Source organism: Hyalella azteca, unplaced genomic scaffold (assembly GCF_000764305.2).
Source record: "Hyalella azteca isolate HAZT.00-mixed unplaced genomic scaffold, Hazt_2.0.2 contig2632, whole genome shotgun sequence".
Taxonomy (NCBI): domain Eukaryota; kingdom Metazoa; phylum Arthropoda; class Malacostraca; order Amphipoda; family Hyalellidae; genus Hyalella; species Hyalella azteca.
Window position 1 is genome coordinate 37,112 of NW_025932899.1, and position 17,143 is coordinate 54,254.

Below are 17,143 nucleotides of genomic sequence, written 5' to 3' on the forward strand. Positions count from 1 at the left end.
TTCCTTCAGTAACTCATTCTTTCCTTCAGTAACTCATTCTTTCCTTCAGTAACTCATTCTTTCCTTCAGTAACTCATTCTTTCGTTCAGTCAACTTTCTTCAATTTTCACTGACACGGGAAATAACCTTAACGTTGATACGTGTTTTTTGCAGAGGCGAGGTTATTTGTCTGCAGTCAAATGTTCTTTCTCGGATAAGAATAGTCTAATTGCTAAGGTAATATCAATGATGAACGAATTGTATATTTATATATTTTGTATATATGCTTTGGTGAATAATAATGATATTATTGATCTCCCAAAAGTGCACCATTGTTTAATATGGAACTGTGTGGTAAAATTGCTTATTTGTTTGACGTTGTGTAGATTTAAATCCTGTAGACTTATTATGACTTGTTGATTATAATTCCAGACACCAACTAAGTGATTAATTTTATTATAAGTCATTGTCATTAGCACCAAACAGTGACTATCATTAGCACCAGGCAGTGACTGTCATTAGCACCAGGCACTGACTGTCATTAGCACCAGGCAGTGACTGTCATTAGCACCAAGCAGTGACTGTCATTAGCACCAGGCAGTGACTGTCATTAGCACCAAGCAGTGACTGTCATTAGCACCAGGCAGTGACTGTTACGACTCACTTGACTGTGTTTACGTCCTTGTTCCTTGTCCTCCGCGTCGCTGTTTACGTTAAGAAATAAGACAAACTCTTCCTTCAGTTCCGGCCTCCTCAGAGCAACACACAATAAAACATCGGAGATTTAGCCATTTCCGCATTGAGTTTTAGTCTGATAAGAATTGAATTGATGAAATAGAATATAAATATACATTTTCAATTAGGAATTACTACTACTCCGTTTAAATCAATCGCTCCTCTCTATTAAGCATAATTTCTTTTACCCATTGCGAAAAAATTTTTGCTACACCAATAAAAGCTATTTTTCTACTCCCTTTATAACATTTTTCCTATCCATTAGGTACTATTTCGCTTCTTCGTTAAAAAACAACTCCACTTCCCTGTCGAGAAACATTAAATTTCTCTCATGATTTTTTATATACTTATATCTTAATCCACCAAGCGGATTATTCCGAACAAAAGGACTTTTTTCATCCATCCGACTCCTTTCTGAAGTGTCGAGATCAAGGGCGCGCGTAAGACACGCACAAAGGCCTTCAGTATGCGTGGCGGCAGCCTACGTACAAGTGTCCTGCAATTAACAAACTGTAGGAGAGTCGCCAAATGTACACAAGTTGGTGAAAGCTTCGACTGATGGCCGGCCTCAGCAACTGGCGCTTGTGATAATTTCCTTCAGCATCGCTAATGCTTTCAGGCGCACCACTGAGAACCATACAAGAAAAGCGTGTGGGGATAGTGTGGTCTGAATGTTATAAGGATGAATTTCAGGGCAGCTTTCAGACATAAAGACAGCTTGTGTGGACCGCGAGTTCTGAACCTTTTGAGGATGAGTTTTAACAGACAAATGTTTCATTTTAATGATGTTAGTATTTTCGAAGGAGAAGTTCAGGGTGGTCGAGTGGTTATGAGCATCGAGATGCTGGTTCCTAGCTAGCCGTAAAAATTCTAATCTAAAAGCTGAGAAGTGAATGGGAGTAAAGAAGAGCAATATTGCCATGGAGAAGCGATTTGTTGGTACAAACCTGCTTCCAACTGTCCGAAGCTTGCTGCATCATATTGGCTGGGAATTATTGCTCTGGCGATGACTGCATCATATTGGCTGGGAAGGCTTGCTCAGGCAGTGACTGCATCATATTGGCTGGGAAGGCTTGCTCAGGCAGTGACTGCATCATATTGGCTNTCTTGTGGACTAAAAAGTAGAAAATAAATTATGGTTCGCCCCAAAAAAACGTGGGTCGGGCTGTACGTTCACCATCAAATTTCCAAAATTTGTGTGTTGTGTGCTTTTCGCTTTTTTTTATCATGAATCTGCCAATATGACGTGGGTCGGGCTGTACGTTCACCATCAAATTTCCTAAATTTAAGTGTTGTGTGCTTTTCGCTTTAATCATAAATCTGCCCGACACACGTTTTTTGGGGCGAGCCACAATTTATTTTCTACTTTTTAGTTCACAAGAAAAACGTGGTTTTTTAAAAACTTTTTTTAAAGTATTTTATTCATAATAGTTTCTGTATTTGTAATTCCATGTTTCACAGGAAATATTGATGTGGGAGGTATGGAAGAAGATAAATTAGAAAGTTTATTATAGAGGCTCTTTTTCCGAACCTACAGCTGAAACAACATTTTTTTTATTTTAGTTTAATTGATCACAACTATTATTGCCTTTCATTTTTATGATCTTATTCTTTGAATTCATTAATAAATTCAATTCAATTCATTAATAGTCGCACCCACTGATTATTGATATTAGTCGCACCCACTCAGTCTCCCACGGGTAATACATTTTAAAAGGTATAATAGTATCGAAAATAAATAACCCTACGAATATTAGCAATTTATTCGAGATGCTCCAATACTAGGCAAAAATAAACAAGCATTATTAGACAGTTGAATTCTTTTATTTTGTGTAGTTTGCTAATTTTATTCCAGTTATAGTCCGAGGACAAAGGTTGATCCTGATGACTTTCTCATAAGCTATCGTTAATCAACGGAATGATCGAAATAAAATCAAATGATTGACGAAACTAAACGGTTACCTCCGAATATTGTCATACATAGTGTTCGTGCATCATATTATAGCAAGTGAAAATAACATTAGAATAACGGTAGAACGTTATAATAACGTTAGAATCTGATAATAACATTAGAACGTTATAATAATGTTAGAAAGTTAAAATAGCGTTCTAATACTCTCAGATGATCCGCAGTTTAATCCTGAAACGTATATGTATAGATATACTCTTCTCTAATAGAGTTGTTAAGTTCTTAATCGTATTTATACCTCTCAGTGGTTAGTAATTGAATCTTGAAACGTTCTTGATCCCTTTGAATCAAATCTTCAAACATTCTTAATACATATTAATCAAATTTTAACCTTAGTAATAAAATTTGAGATCATCTGTTTCAGTCAAAGCCGTTTTATTGTGATAATATCAACAGTCAGTTACGTCAGAATAATACTATTAAGCTCAATAAAGGTTGTCTGTTTGATCCTGATAATGTCCTATTACTGTACCAGTCAGAGAGGTTTAAATTTAAGTGGTGTATTTAGAATCTACGACCATGAAATGATATGTCAAATCAACGTCCCAACTCTATGCGAAGGTTAACGGTTTAATCAAAATAACGTCTTAATATATTCTGCAGTAGTTAACGGTTGCTTCAGATATAGCACACTGATTCTTTATGTAGGTAAACGGAGTACGTTCCTGAACACATACTTGCGCCCTTCCTAGAATAACAGCTACGATTAAAAACGTTCTGATTCTTCTTTATTATTACAAGTTTGATTATACGTCAATACTCTACAAATGTCGGCATTTGCTCCTTAATTATAACATAACAATACTTCAAGATTATGAGCCGTTTGATCCATGCACGCGAAAATTCCATGAAAGTTAGCGTTTGTTCCTTTTAACTTCTAACTCATCGCGATGAAGCTCTGTTTATACATAGTTAATGATATGTTACACCACCCTAGCGTTATTTCACTAGGTCAGAGGTTCCTAAACTAATTAAAAATTCATATGTAAAGTAGTTGATCAATTTTACCCCACATTTATTGATATATGAGGATGGATTTACATTGCTTTATGTAAAGTAAAATTTATGGGAGGAACAACATGCAATCCGTGACAGCTAAAAATGATAGCATGTTACAAAAGTTTGGGGAAAAAACTGGCTTTCGAAGGGATAACACTCGAAAGGAACAACACTCGAAAGGAACAACTATCTCTTCAAAGGAACAACTATCTCTTCAAAGGAACAACTATCTCTTCAGAGGAACAACACTCGAAAGGAACAACTATCTCTTCAAAGGAACAACACTCGAAAGGAACAACTTTTTCTTCAAAGGAACAACACTCGAAAGGAACAACAGTCGAAAGGAACAACTATCTCTTCAAAGAAACAACTATCTCTTCAAAGAAACAACTTTCTCTTCAAAGAAACAACTATCTCTTCAAAGGAACAACTACTATCTCTTCAAAGGAACAACTTTCTCTTCAAAGGAACAACTTTCTCTTCAAAGGAACAACACTCGCAACCCATGGAAGCAGCGCCGCTGCTCGAGAGTAGCAAGTAAGAGCGATTACTCGGGCGCTCGCTGCCGTAGCCAGCGTCAATAAACAGACACTTCACAGCGGCCTGTAGCGAGTGTAAAGTAGTGAGATTATGAGCGCATATGTCATGATAACCTACACCCTACACCGAAGAATCCGAGTCTCTGTCGTAAAGGTCAACTAAGGGTTCCATTAAATCAGACTTGGCACAATAATTGCCACATGCTTCAGTTTTTATTGGGTATGTGAGACGCTTTGGAATCAACAAATTGATGAATTATTTGTCTGCTTGGATTAGGGAGAACATACGTCTACTAATTTTCTCTTCTTGAACCTTATCGAATTATTTTAACATATCTGTTTAGCTTTCTTTTCAAGTGAATTATTACCAATAATTTGTTTCATTTTATTAGATCGTATATATTGCCAGAGTTTGTTATTCGAAGGCCATCAATAATTTTAGTCTTTACATTTTCCAAGTGTGACTAAGTTAAACTCATGGTTTGCAATTACTAATCAGGCTACGATTTTACTTGGCCATTGTGTGAATGGTTGGCAACGGGTCAAGCTACGTAAAAATTTTCTCACGGACGAAAATTAAGATAGATATTTCAACAGTAGATCTTTTATTTCATGTGTTGCCTTACTGCATCCTTTTCTGAATCATTGCAGCAATCGAGAAGTAAATGAGTAAAATAGTTTCACAAATTCCGCAATGAAGGTGTTCACAGAACCTCCTTCACTAGATCTTCATAAATTCATTTCTACAATTCAATGCATAAATTTGTTCTATTTTTTTCATATATTAATTTTTATTATAGAAATTAATCCATAAATTCAATTCTATAAGTAATCGTAACTATAGTCGTCGGTGTCTGTCAAAAATTCCTACCCCGACACCGGTATTTCTTAGTGACCATCAATGCTGGCAAGAGTGCGTGTTTGCGGTTCGATGGCTTGGAATCCCGCAAGTGTTTGCTTCTGTAGCAGGAATGGACCAGCGGCTCTTGTGCTGATACGTTTATTGTTGCTGAGACTCGGCAACGCTGAGGACTCGACATTCCTTGGTGATAACGCCGCTTCATGCAGTAATAAACGCGCAATTTATTAAAGACCCACGCGAAAATTTAAGTGAATAATTGCTGTAAACTATTTCTCCATAGAGTAAAGGCGCTATTTGTTGAAAGAGTCACGAAATTATGAGATGAATAATTACTTTGCTCTATTTTTGTAATGCAAGTAGTGAATTGAACGATAATTTGTCACAGAAATGTGCGATGTAAACTGTGTAGTACGAAATTGTTAATTAACATATTCTAAAAAATCAATTAATGTAAAACTTCAATACAATTATTAATTATTGACAACGTTGGTGCTCAGATAGGTCTTAATTCTTCCTGCGATGTTCGCTAGCTAATTTTACTTGACAAAAAGTATTTCAACAGAATAATTAATAAGATCAATATCAGAATTTCCGACCCAAATCAACGAATTTATTCGCTATGTGTGCTTATCAACATAAAGTGAGCTAACTTTTAAATTGAGCTAAAATATTGTCTGTCCATAACCGCGATTGAAGGTACATGTCAGACAGTTTGCGCTTCAATTAAAGAGCCACAATTGCATGGAGACATTAAAATGTTTTCGTATTACTGTACGGAATTACAACCGAAAATAATGACATTGCGGCGAGACATACCTATTATTGCATGCCAACGGCACTATATGATCAAGCTAATAATGTAATATGAAATACTATAATCGAAAGAATATATTCCAACATTTTTGTACCGAATTTATTCACCTAAAACCTTCATAGACAAAAATGTCTTGCAAGTATTGCAAAGTATTGGCGTTGTATACTCATGCCCGATAAATCTTTCCTAATTGCCAGCCCAATCATCAGTTGTGCAATCACGATTAATCGCTTGCATTCAATCATCAAACACTGTCAATGACACGAAGTTAACGAACACTGCATCCTGGAGTATCGTTTACTCTACAATCAGTTCATTAAATTTCGTTCAGTTTTAGAAACAAGCCCTTTAATGTAAGAACTTATTGATTCAGTAAATCAGTTTCATGAATGAGTTTCATTCATACAATTACCTAAAGATTCGTTAAATCAGTTTATTCAGTAAATTGCCCAAAGATTCATTAAATCAGTTTCATTCATTAAATTAACTAAAAATTCATTAAATCAGTTTCATTCATTAAATTTCCTAACTTTCCCATTTGCACATGGAACCGTCCTCTCAATTTTAATTCGGTCAACAGGTACAATATCCATTGTTTGACAATGCTAAGTCAGAACAATGGATTTAGGTGATTCGATTCTCGCCTGCTCATGGATTTTTCGAGCAAGATTCAGGCAACAAGATTATTGATCCCAAGACCTGACGAACGAGGCAACTGCTTCAACCATTCGTGATTTAAGTGTGTTTTCAGGGGCTGGTTTGCACAACAGAAATGACTTGTATGGCGCCTCTATGGAGGCTTGGTCAGCCGACGCTTCAGAACATTGTGCGTGCTTATGCCTGAGTCATCGGTGTATGATTTCTGATCAAAAATGTTCATCTCTATTTTCTTGAATATTATGAATTTATTAAAGAGGAAAGAATATGAACCACACCTTGACCTTAGAGGAAATCCGGCAAGGAATTTTGCTGCAATGATGAAATGTAATATTTATACTGACATATAATTGTTCTTATAGTATAGTAATAATTCCGATAATTCTAAATTCGAGGTCTATTTACAAAAACTTATCCAGTAAATGCATGCACTTGTGGCAAGTCTAAATTTATAGGCAATTTTAATTGGGATAAACAAACTTGGTCAGATTATAACCAAATATTGGTTATAAAACTTCACCAGCTCATTTTATTTCTAATTGATTCTTACACATTTACCAGCTCTTATTCGTATAATTGATGTCAGCCAACTTCTCTAGTTGCAGGAATTTATGCATCAGCTAACCGAGATCAAGAAAATCCGCATGGTAACGGAATTAACTTTTATTTTTTCCTGCCCATATCGCTCTCTGCAGATCATCAGACGTGACACAACATATAGGGCGTTCATGTCACAGTATCATGTCACAGTGTCATGTCACAGTGTCATGTCACAGTGTCATGTCACAGTGTCACGTTACAGTGTAACATTACATGTCATGCCGAGCCGCGTGTCACGATATCTACAACGCGTGCATATTACTGGAAACATTCCCAGTTTTGGTAACTTTATTTCCGTGACAATCTATCAAAATAGTTTCATAGGATTATGCTAATATTTTGAATTCAGTATAGTTAACCGTCTCCATCCTAATTGATGATGCAGGAAGGACAGTGCATTGTTGGATTGTCATTACTATTTCATGGTGGTATGAAAATTTTGTAATCTTATCATTGTACAACGCCCAATATACTGAACAGCAGCGCCTAAACAACAATAAAAACAACAACATAAGCAAGGGCTACATTAACATAAGTAGTATCTGCAGCAGCTACAATTAAAGCAGCATTAACAGCGGCAGCATGAAACACATAAACAGCATAAGCTGGACTAGCAGTGAAAAGCATAAACGAAACCAACAGTAAACAGCATGAACAGCAGTAGTATTGAACAGCATGCACGGCAGCAGCATTAAACAGCATGCACGGCAGCAGTATTAAACAGCATGCACGGCAGCAGTATTAAACAGCATGCACGACAGCAGCATTAAACAGCATGCACGGCAGCATTAAACAGCATGCACGGCAGCAGCGTTAAACAGCATGCACGGCAGCAGCATTAAACAGCATGCACGGCAGCAGCATTAAACAGCATGCACGGCAGTAGCATTAAACAGCACGGCTGCAGCATTAAACAGCACCGCTGCAGCATTAAACAGCACGGCAGCAGCATTAAACAGCACGGCTGCAGCATTAAACAGCACAACAGCAGCATTAAACAGCACAACAGCAGCATTAAACAGCACGGCAGCAGCATTAAACAGCACGGCAGCAGCATTAAACAGCACGGCTGCAGCATTAAACAGCACGGCTGCAGCATTAAACAGCACAACAGCAGCATTAAACAGCACGGCAGCAGCATTAAACAGCACGGCAGCAGCATTAAACAGCACGGCAGCAGCATTAAACAGCACGGCTGCAGCATTAAACAGCACGGCAGCAGCATTAAACAGCACGGCTGCAGCATTCAACAGCACGGCAGCAGCATTAAACAGCACGGCAGCAGCATTAAACAGCACCGCTGCAGCATTAAACAGCACGGCTGCAGCATTAAACAGCACGGCAGCAGCATTAAACAGCACGGCAGCAGCATCGCTGTACGGCACAAATTACGACACTGAGACGTGACGATAGAGTCAACATTGCGGTGGCCGTTGGCATGGGATCCCTGGTTCCGTATATGCGCTGCCTTCTAACCCTCGTCACAATTAATGACTGTTTACGACACAATTAAAAATTATAGGAGCCTTATCGTTGTCCAGCAATTGCTGGTCATTGACGGCCAAGACACGCCCATGGATTTTGAAGCATTTCTGACGCGCACCGATCCTTTGGAAAACTATAATGGGAATCAAAAGAATCCTTACGCAACAACAAAAATTTACTGCACTACCTGGTATGGTATTTTTTCCAATCAATGAGTTCCTTTTGTAACCAAAGTTTTATCAATTTTGGTGTCAATGAATAATTAAAAACAAATGAATTTGTTGTTTAAAAATAGAAAAGTTAAGTCAAAAGTTAAGTAAAAAAAAATAATAAAGTTATTTCACACTCAGTTTTTTACTACAATGGTCCGAACGTAAGTGCATAAACAGAGTACGTGGAGACGAAATTTACCTTCGATCATTTTATTCATGTTTTATTGCAACTTTATTTAGGCGTTAAAAATGTGTATACCTTGCAAAATTTCTGCGTAATTTTCAAGCGACTGGTCTTAAGCCAGAAGGTTTTCATTACTCGTGCTGTAGGCACCGAAGAAAATTTCGGGGTTTCGGTTTCATAATTGACGTGTAGACTTACTAACGATGCGACGCTCAGACATGGAAGTGGAGCCTGACATTCGTCATTTGTTCCAAGTTAGAATGTCTTTCAACATGTAAGTAGGAACGATGTGCACATACATATCTCAACATGTAAGCAGGGATTATTTGTACATACATATCTCAACATGTAAATAAGAACGATGTGTACATGCATATCTCAACATATAAGTAGGAACGATTTGCACATATATACATATCTCAACATGTATGTCCCAAACGAAGATGGGATGATGTACATCCGATTCTAGATGAATAATTTACCGGTCTTTAGCGGTAACGGCGGAAAATTGAAAATACCATTGCATTCAAATGCAAATTTTATGCCGTTTGATTTTCGAGTCCTTTTCAAATGAGGTTAAAAGAAAAATTTAATAGTATGAAAAATAAATTTGTATAATAATAACTTTAGATCATTCTATTCGTAAGGATTGCTCTAATTCACGAAAATCCAGAGGAATAATATAGTTCTAATTTAATATTTTTGCAAAACAATGTTTGCGTTTTATCATTTAACTCTCTGTACGGTATTGAAAGAACTTTGGAAATTTGCCGCTCATTTTCCCAATGATTATACTTTTTCTGTCTCATTATATTACGCATATGCTTTTGCGTATGAAGTCGTGTTAAGTTTTAACGAGTCAAACTATACACTTGAGTATGTAAGTCTCAGTACATTATATATAATAATTTGATATATTTGACACGATCAAAGTTTGTCAGTCCTGCAAAGTCTCATTGTACGAAGTTTAGTGAAGTGAACCTCCGCTTACACGAGCTGCTCGTTTGTAAGCCAATATCTGACCATTCGTATGATGTTCGCGCAAGGAACGGAATTAATAATTATTGGCGTCGTATCACCGGCCAACCATCGGCAATAGGATGGCCACTGATAAATTAGATTAGGGTTCGTCAGCAGAGGGACTGAGGTCTTAGAGGCGATGGTGTGGAGACTGAAACAACCAGCAGAAATAATTGCGAAATAAAATTTGTTTAATAAATAAATGGGAATATTTATTTATTTATATTTAGATGGGAATATTTGCGCACAGTAAAACGAGCAAAAATTATTTCTGTATCATTACATTAATTTCTGCCGTTAATGTTCAGCCATAATCAGTAAAATTAAACAGAATTTTGCACGTATGGTATTCCACTTGTACATTATGTTTGAACGGAGGGTACGCTGAATGCTTCGTATAAACTCTCTGCGTTTTGCGATTCAGGTTTTTCGATAAAAATGTGGAATTTATTCAATGATGTGATGAAATTACTCAAAATTTCGAAGATGTTTCTTAAATTTACTTATAATCATCAACATAATTTTAGTTTCAGTCATCCTTGCTTTTATATGAACAATTTCACTAAGAAAATTTATAAAACATAAATCATTTTTCTCGATAGAACAGTTCATAATTAAATGAATTTAAATTCAGTCTATATATCATTAAAATTCATTCATGATCCAATTGCTAGATAATGCAGATAATTAAATGAAATTATTCACTGAAGAGTGTTCGTGGGAACGCTTATAGTTCTTCTATCACGAGTCATGAAGAGCCGAGGTGATCTGGCCGACGATAACGCGGCGATAAACAGAAGTCTGGTGGTAGCGATCCGACGATACCATGAAGGGCTCTTGCGATACCAGCGACCTGTGAGAATATATCCTGCAGGCTCCTCTGTCGTATTCACTGGCATATACTATAATATTATATATTAATATATATATTATATATATTGTATTGCTGCCTTGCTATATAGGATTATAGGAGAGCAGGCGTTAATATAGGAACACAGGACAGCCATCGTAAGCAAGGGATGACGTTATATAGTCCATGGAGAACCATGATAATCATGTATCGGGAATTAAGAGACGGCTTGATCACATAAAATTTCAACTGACAATTGCAGTGTGAGAACAAATTATCCAACAACTCATGTGAAATGTTTCTAATGCATGATTACTGCGATAAAAATAGAGCATTTTCTTCGTCAGTTCAATTAAGTTTAAAAATAAGTTCACAGGTGAATTGCCTAAGATGTATAAATTTATCCGTGAAAAATCAATTCAAAATCTCTGCATGCTCGGATATTGTTCTGCCGTAGTGCACTGTACCGCAACGACGCACATGTGCATCGTTGTCCATATGACTATTAATTTTGCAAAGGCTTCTAAAGAATTCACAAATTAATTCAAAATCCAAACTTAAAATTTAAATACTGTAAGAAGAAATTTAAACTATTCCATACACGCAGAAAATTTTGTCACAGTATGGACACGTAAAATGCTCATATCCATTGAGATATAGTTGATTATCCATATCAATATAGAAAGAGATATCAACAAATACATAAAAATCATTTGTAGGCAACTGATCGGTATTAATTTCATTCACAAGCAGACAATTCTCGCCTTGTATTCAAATGTAATCCACTTTTTTCTGATGTTCGAAGCGAGTTCTTGAAAGGTTAATAGGTTTCAATGGATCGTAACGAGGAGCGTCGCATGGCACGTCACAGCGGAGGTGCCGCCCGTAAACCTCAAGGCAGGCGTGACCGCGACACTTGTTCCATTTGTCGGCATGTCGGGATGCTCTGCATGCTTTCATTGCAAGGTATAAAAATTTACAATGAATAAAATGTTTAAATATTTACAATGTGTAAAATGTTTAAAATATTTACAATGTATAAAAATTCACAATTTATAAAATGTTTAAATATTTGCAATGTGTAAAATGTTTAAAATATTTACAATGTACAAAAGTTTACAGAAAATAAATCAAATATCCAGCAGCAGTAGACACTTAATTCATGTGGTCTGCATTTTCGTATGAATAAATCAAAGGTTAATTGCTTCGTATGACAAGTTTCTACGTGATACGCTGGTTTTAAGTAAAAAAAGTTGTCGAGAAAACCCTTGACGCTGTGAATGCTAAAAAGTAGATGAATGCGTGTATGAATTAGTTTGAATTTCTTCTTGCAGTACTTAAATTTTAAGTTTTTATTTTGAATGAATTTGTGAATTACTTTATAGAAGCCTATGCAAAATTAATAGTCATATGGACAACGATGCACATGTGAATCGTTGCAGTACAGTGCACTACGGCCGAACAATATCCGAGCAGGCAGAGATTTTGAAATTGATTTTTCACGGAGAAATTTATACATACTAATATCTTTGCTTCACACAATGAAACATATTTAGTTTTTATTTAATAATTATAATAAAAGAATATGAATCCGGAATTTATCTCCAGTTTTCAGTGAATTAATTTAAATTTGATCTTCTATGTATGAATAAGATTGAAAATTAATACCAGGAAAATAATCCTTACAAATTTGGCAATATCTTCTCTTGTGCTTACAAGATTTATCCTCAAAATGGAGTAATGTTTCATCATTAAATTTAGTAATGATTTAATTTTTGCTAAACCCGTTACAATTAATAACTTATTAGTTATATTCACTGAATAAAATTTCTTGCCGTCTCGGATGTCTACACAAATGGTGTAAAAGGATAATAATGAGGAAAAAGAATTTATTTTGCTCCATAAAAAATAAATACTATGAAAAAATTTTCTTTAAATGAGGTTCACGACATGAAACCCTTCGACTTTTACTATTTGATGAAATAATTTAATAAATTATTTCATAGTTATAATTTAATAAATTATTGTTATTTATTTATGGAAATTATTTAATACAGACAAGCTCCATTTCATTATAATATACACATTTTTTCACGCATGGATGCATAACTACTGGAAAATTAAAGCTGATATAAGCAATGTTTAATTTAAAAAAATGCCTCAACATGATTCTCAGTTCAAGGAGCACGGTTCGCAATTATCTTTTACTCACCAAAATCAAAATTATAACCGAGTTTTCTATCTAAACCTTAAATTCCCCGAAAAAAATCATTGCTTGAACTAGGGCGTATTTTTCAACGAACGCAATGCAGTCAATGAACTATCTCGGCATATTGTTTGTAATATTGTTTATATAGATACAATAATTGCAATTTTTATTATGTTTTTATGAAGCGTATCTTCCCACGCTTGTCCATGGCTGGCCGCGCTACGCTATTCGAGAAGTCGAGTCCGCGAGGTGCGAGGTTTAGAGTGACGCTCTCTGAAGAATTTTTATTGCAAGCATATGGCATATATCTACACGAGTGACAATCGTACGCGCTATAAGCATTGGTTCGGCGGACTCAACCTTAGATGGCTGCGAGAAATATCGATGTGGGCATTGTCCAGTTATTCCGTTTGTGCGATTCCTTTAATGCGTGGAATTCAGTTTCGCAGCAATAATGTTTGATACACAGTTATAGGTTTGACTGACACACACATGATATTTGGAATGTCGAACATGTATCTAACACATCTGTGTTTAATTTACCGCCAATACGGAAATGGCCATGTTGGAACCAGCATGGCATGCGTAATGGAAATTCCTATCATATTAATTTATCAGAAATTAATGTCATAATGATATTCCACATCACAAATAGTGAGCGAGCTCTTGACTCGATCAGCATTGGCGTGAGAATTTATGAATATAAGACTCATTGAACTGTCGAGCTCTACCAAAGAATTAATACCCTAAAGTATATGTATATGCACGAAGATGACTGAAACTAATTACTATTTAATCAGATGTAATTTGATTTTCAACAAATATTACGGGATCAAAAGGCATTATAACCTTTAATTTCAGTCGCGTACGTTTTCCGTTTGTTTTCGAAAAAAATATGGCATTTGATTGTAACGAAAAATTGATCTGTAATGTAAAAACAATGACCTTTCGAAATCTTCACTTCAAATCTATTGAAAACCTTTCACTCCAAGACTTTATAATCCTTGAAATAAATTTGAGTGACTTGCCCCCGAACGATATTTCCTAATTATCGATAGATACAAAATACTGTGAACTTCCCACATAAGTATCCAATCGGGAATAAATGAAACATGATTATGTTATGTAATGAAATTGATTTTTTTCTTCCGTATGACATTTTCTGATTTGAGGTCTGAAGAATCCTGTTGTAGAATTGTATTATTGTTAAAAATATAAATTTTATAACTTCTAGAGGCGCATCAAATTTTACAATGTTGGACCATTATTAATAGTTTCTAATGAACAAAGTATAATAATAATTCTTATATTAGTAATTTAGTTATATTAGTTCGCACTTAAACTCAGTTTAAATTTAGCGTTTAACAAAGTGAAGTCTCGAGTTGCTTGCTTCCGTCCCGCCGTGGTCGCGAGCTGGCGAGAGGAAGCTTGGAGCTGGCGGAAGGTTCCTTAGCTTATCTCTTGTTTACTCGGCATTCGCTTATCGTGAGTACAAACACGCAGCAGGTGATGAATAAAACACGCCTCCCTTAGCCTTTCTCTTGACGCCGTGAGTCAAGCGGAACAAATATTCCGTAGCATGCAATGGTGAATCCCCGTGTTGAATTTGACCAGTAATTATATAATAAAACAATTCCTTATCATCACTTTATCGTACCTCACCAAAAATGGTGAAATTTAAAGAGTAACGTAGGTGAAGAATTTGATCAGTAATCGTGCAATACAACAATCCTTATTCTTCCTCATCATCGTTCGTACCTACTCGGATATGGAGAGGTTGTTTGAATGCAGCAAACTGTGAATCAGGGAGAAGAATGTGACCAGCATTCACACAAATTAAATATTATTTACAGAATGGGACTTCAGCGTTCAACTCGTTAGCCAAGGGATGTTTAGATGCATGAGAGGGCGAGGGGCGGTATTGAGTTACATGTTTAATTTGTTGAAAACGTAATAAATTAAAAAAGAATATCTCTGAGCGCTTGTAGGCGGCAAGATAAGCAACACGTAACGCAAACAGGTCACGGTTTCCGGTCAAGATGATCCTATAGCAGCTGCAAATACGTACGCATTTTAAGATTTCTCGTAGAACAAGAGCAAGGCATCTCTCATACGTACGCAAGATTTCTCGTAGGGCAAGAGCAAGGCATCTCTCATACGTACGCAAGATTTCTCGTAGGGCAAGAGCAAGGCATCTCTCGTACGTAAACAAGATTTCTCGTAGGAAAAGAGCAAGGCATCTCTCATACGTACGCAAGATTTCTCGTAGGGCAAGAGCAAGGCATCTCTCATACGTACGCAAGATTTCTCGTAGGGCAAGAGCAAGGCATCTCTCATACGTACGCACGATTTCTCGTAGGAAAAGAGCAAGGCATCTCTCATACGTACGCACGATTTCTCGTAGGAAAAGAGCAAGGCATCTCTCATACGTACGCAAGACTTCTCGTAGGGAAAGAACACGGCATCTTCCATATTCAAAGCAATATAATAACCATATTTACCAAAAACTCTTGCTCATAATAGTTGCGTATCTAATTTTACTTCCTTATAATTCATCTACCCAATTTATTTCAGGCCGCATTACCTTCATTTTCATTTTTCCTTCACATCGTTCCTTCATTTTTTTCCTTCGATGCTTGAAAAATTAAGCAAACAAGTTCTAAGTAAATAAAATTAACAGTCTATATTAAGCAGCTCTGATTGTCTTAATTTTTTTCCTGATCAACAACTGTGGCGCACATTGCCATGATTATATTCAATACAGAAAAAAACTATAATCATATTACAAAAACTTCAGGCGTAAATCATCATGATTTTCTGCAAGTAATCATAAAAACAAAGTGAAGAACTAGTGTCTTTGTATGCGATGAGAGGAAGGAAGGCTGCGACCGTCTGAGACAGAGAGACGTGTCTGGGACGTGTTAAGGTGTGTTACACGCTTCACCTGCCGTAACACTCTCTCTCTGTACTGGTGGTGTGGTGGTGTGGTGGTGGTGGTGTGGTGGTGGTGGTGTGGTGGTGGTTGTGTGGTGGTGGTGGTGATGAGACTTGTGTTGTCTGTGGTGAGGCTTGTACGTGGTGGTGATAGTGTCTGTGGTGACCATCGTGTGAGTGGTGGTGATGGAATGTGGGGTAGTGGTAAAGTGGAGGTGGTGATGCAATGTGTATTAGTGATGAAATGAGCGGTGGTGATGAGATACTTGGCGGTTATGTGATGATTTGTGGCGATTACGGATGTATGATGGTGATGGAATGTGTGGGTGTGATGGGCGTGTAGATGTGATGAGAAACGCGGTGAACATCATGAGCCGTAAGACTGTGATGAGAGGTGCCTGTGCTGGAATACGCATAAGTGTCGGTAATCTTGTGAGTAGTGGGCATCTTATTTAAACTATGATAATTGCTCATAATTATTGTTAAAGTTATAATTGTTATATTTATCGTTTAGTTATCAGGATCGCTCTGTTGTACATATTGTAGTGAATTTTTTCATTGTAGTGATCGTATATGTTGTTTTAATCATCCCGGTGATGTTGATGGTAGGTGTGGTGATGGTGATGTATTTACTGTGATCGATTATTGGTTGCATGTAGTGTGTGGTTGGTGAGAGGTAGAAGTGGTGAGGCAGGGTGTCTATGTGATGGTGAAGTTCATCATACCCTCACCATCCGGCAAATAAATTAAACGAATCATTTAATACCTCGTGAATTGCATAATTTAATTTTGACGAATTTATTAGAAGGTTCGATTCTATTTAACCAAAATAAATTATGGTAAAAAGGCAAGCAGGAAAAATATATGAGAATTTTTAATAAAAAGTTGTACAAAGGAGCAGGGATCGGTGAGCAGGAGGGAGGCCGTGAGCAGGAGGGAGGCAGTGAGCAGGAGGCAGGCAGTGAGCAGGAGGGAGGCAGTGAGCAGCAGTGAGGCAGTGAGCAGGAGGGAGGCAGTGAGCAGGAGGGAGGCAGTGAGCAGGAGGGAGGCAGTGAGCAGGAGGCAGTGAGCAGGAGGGAGGCAGTGAGCAGGAGG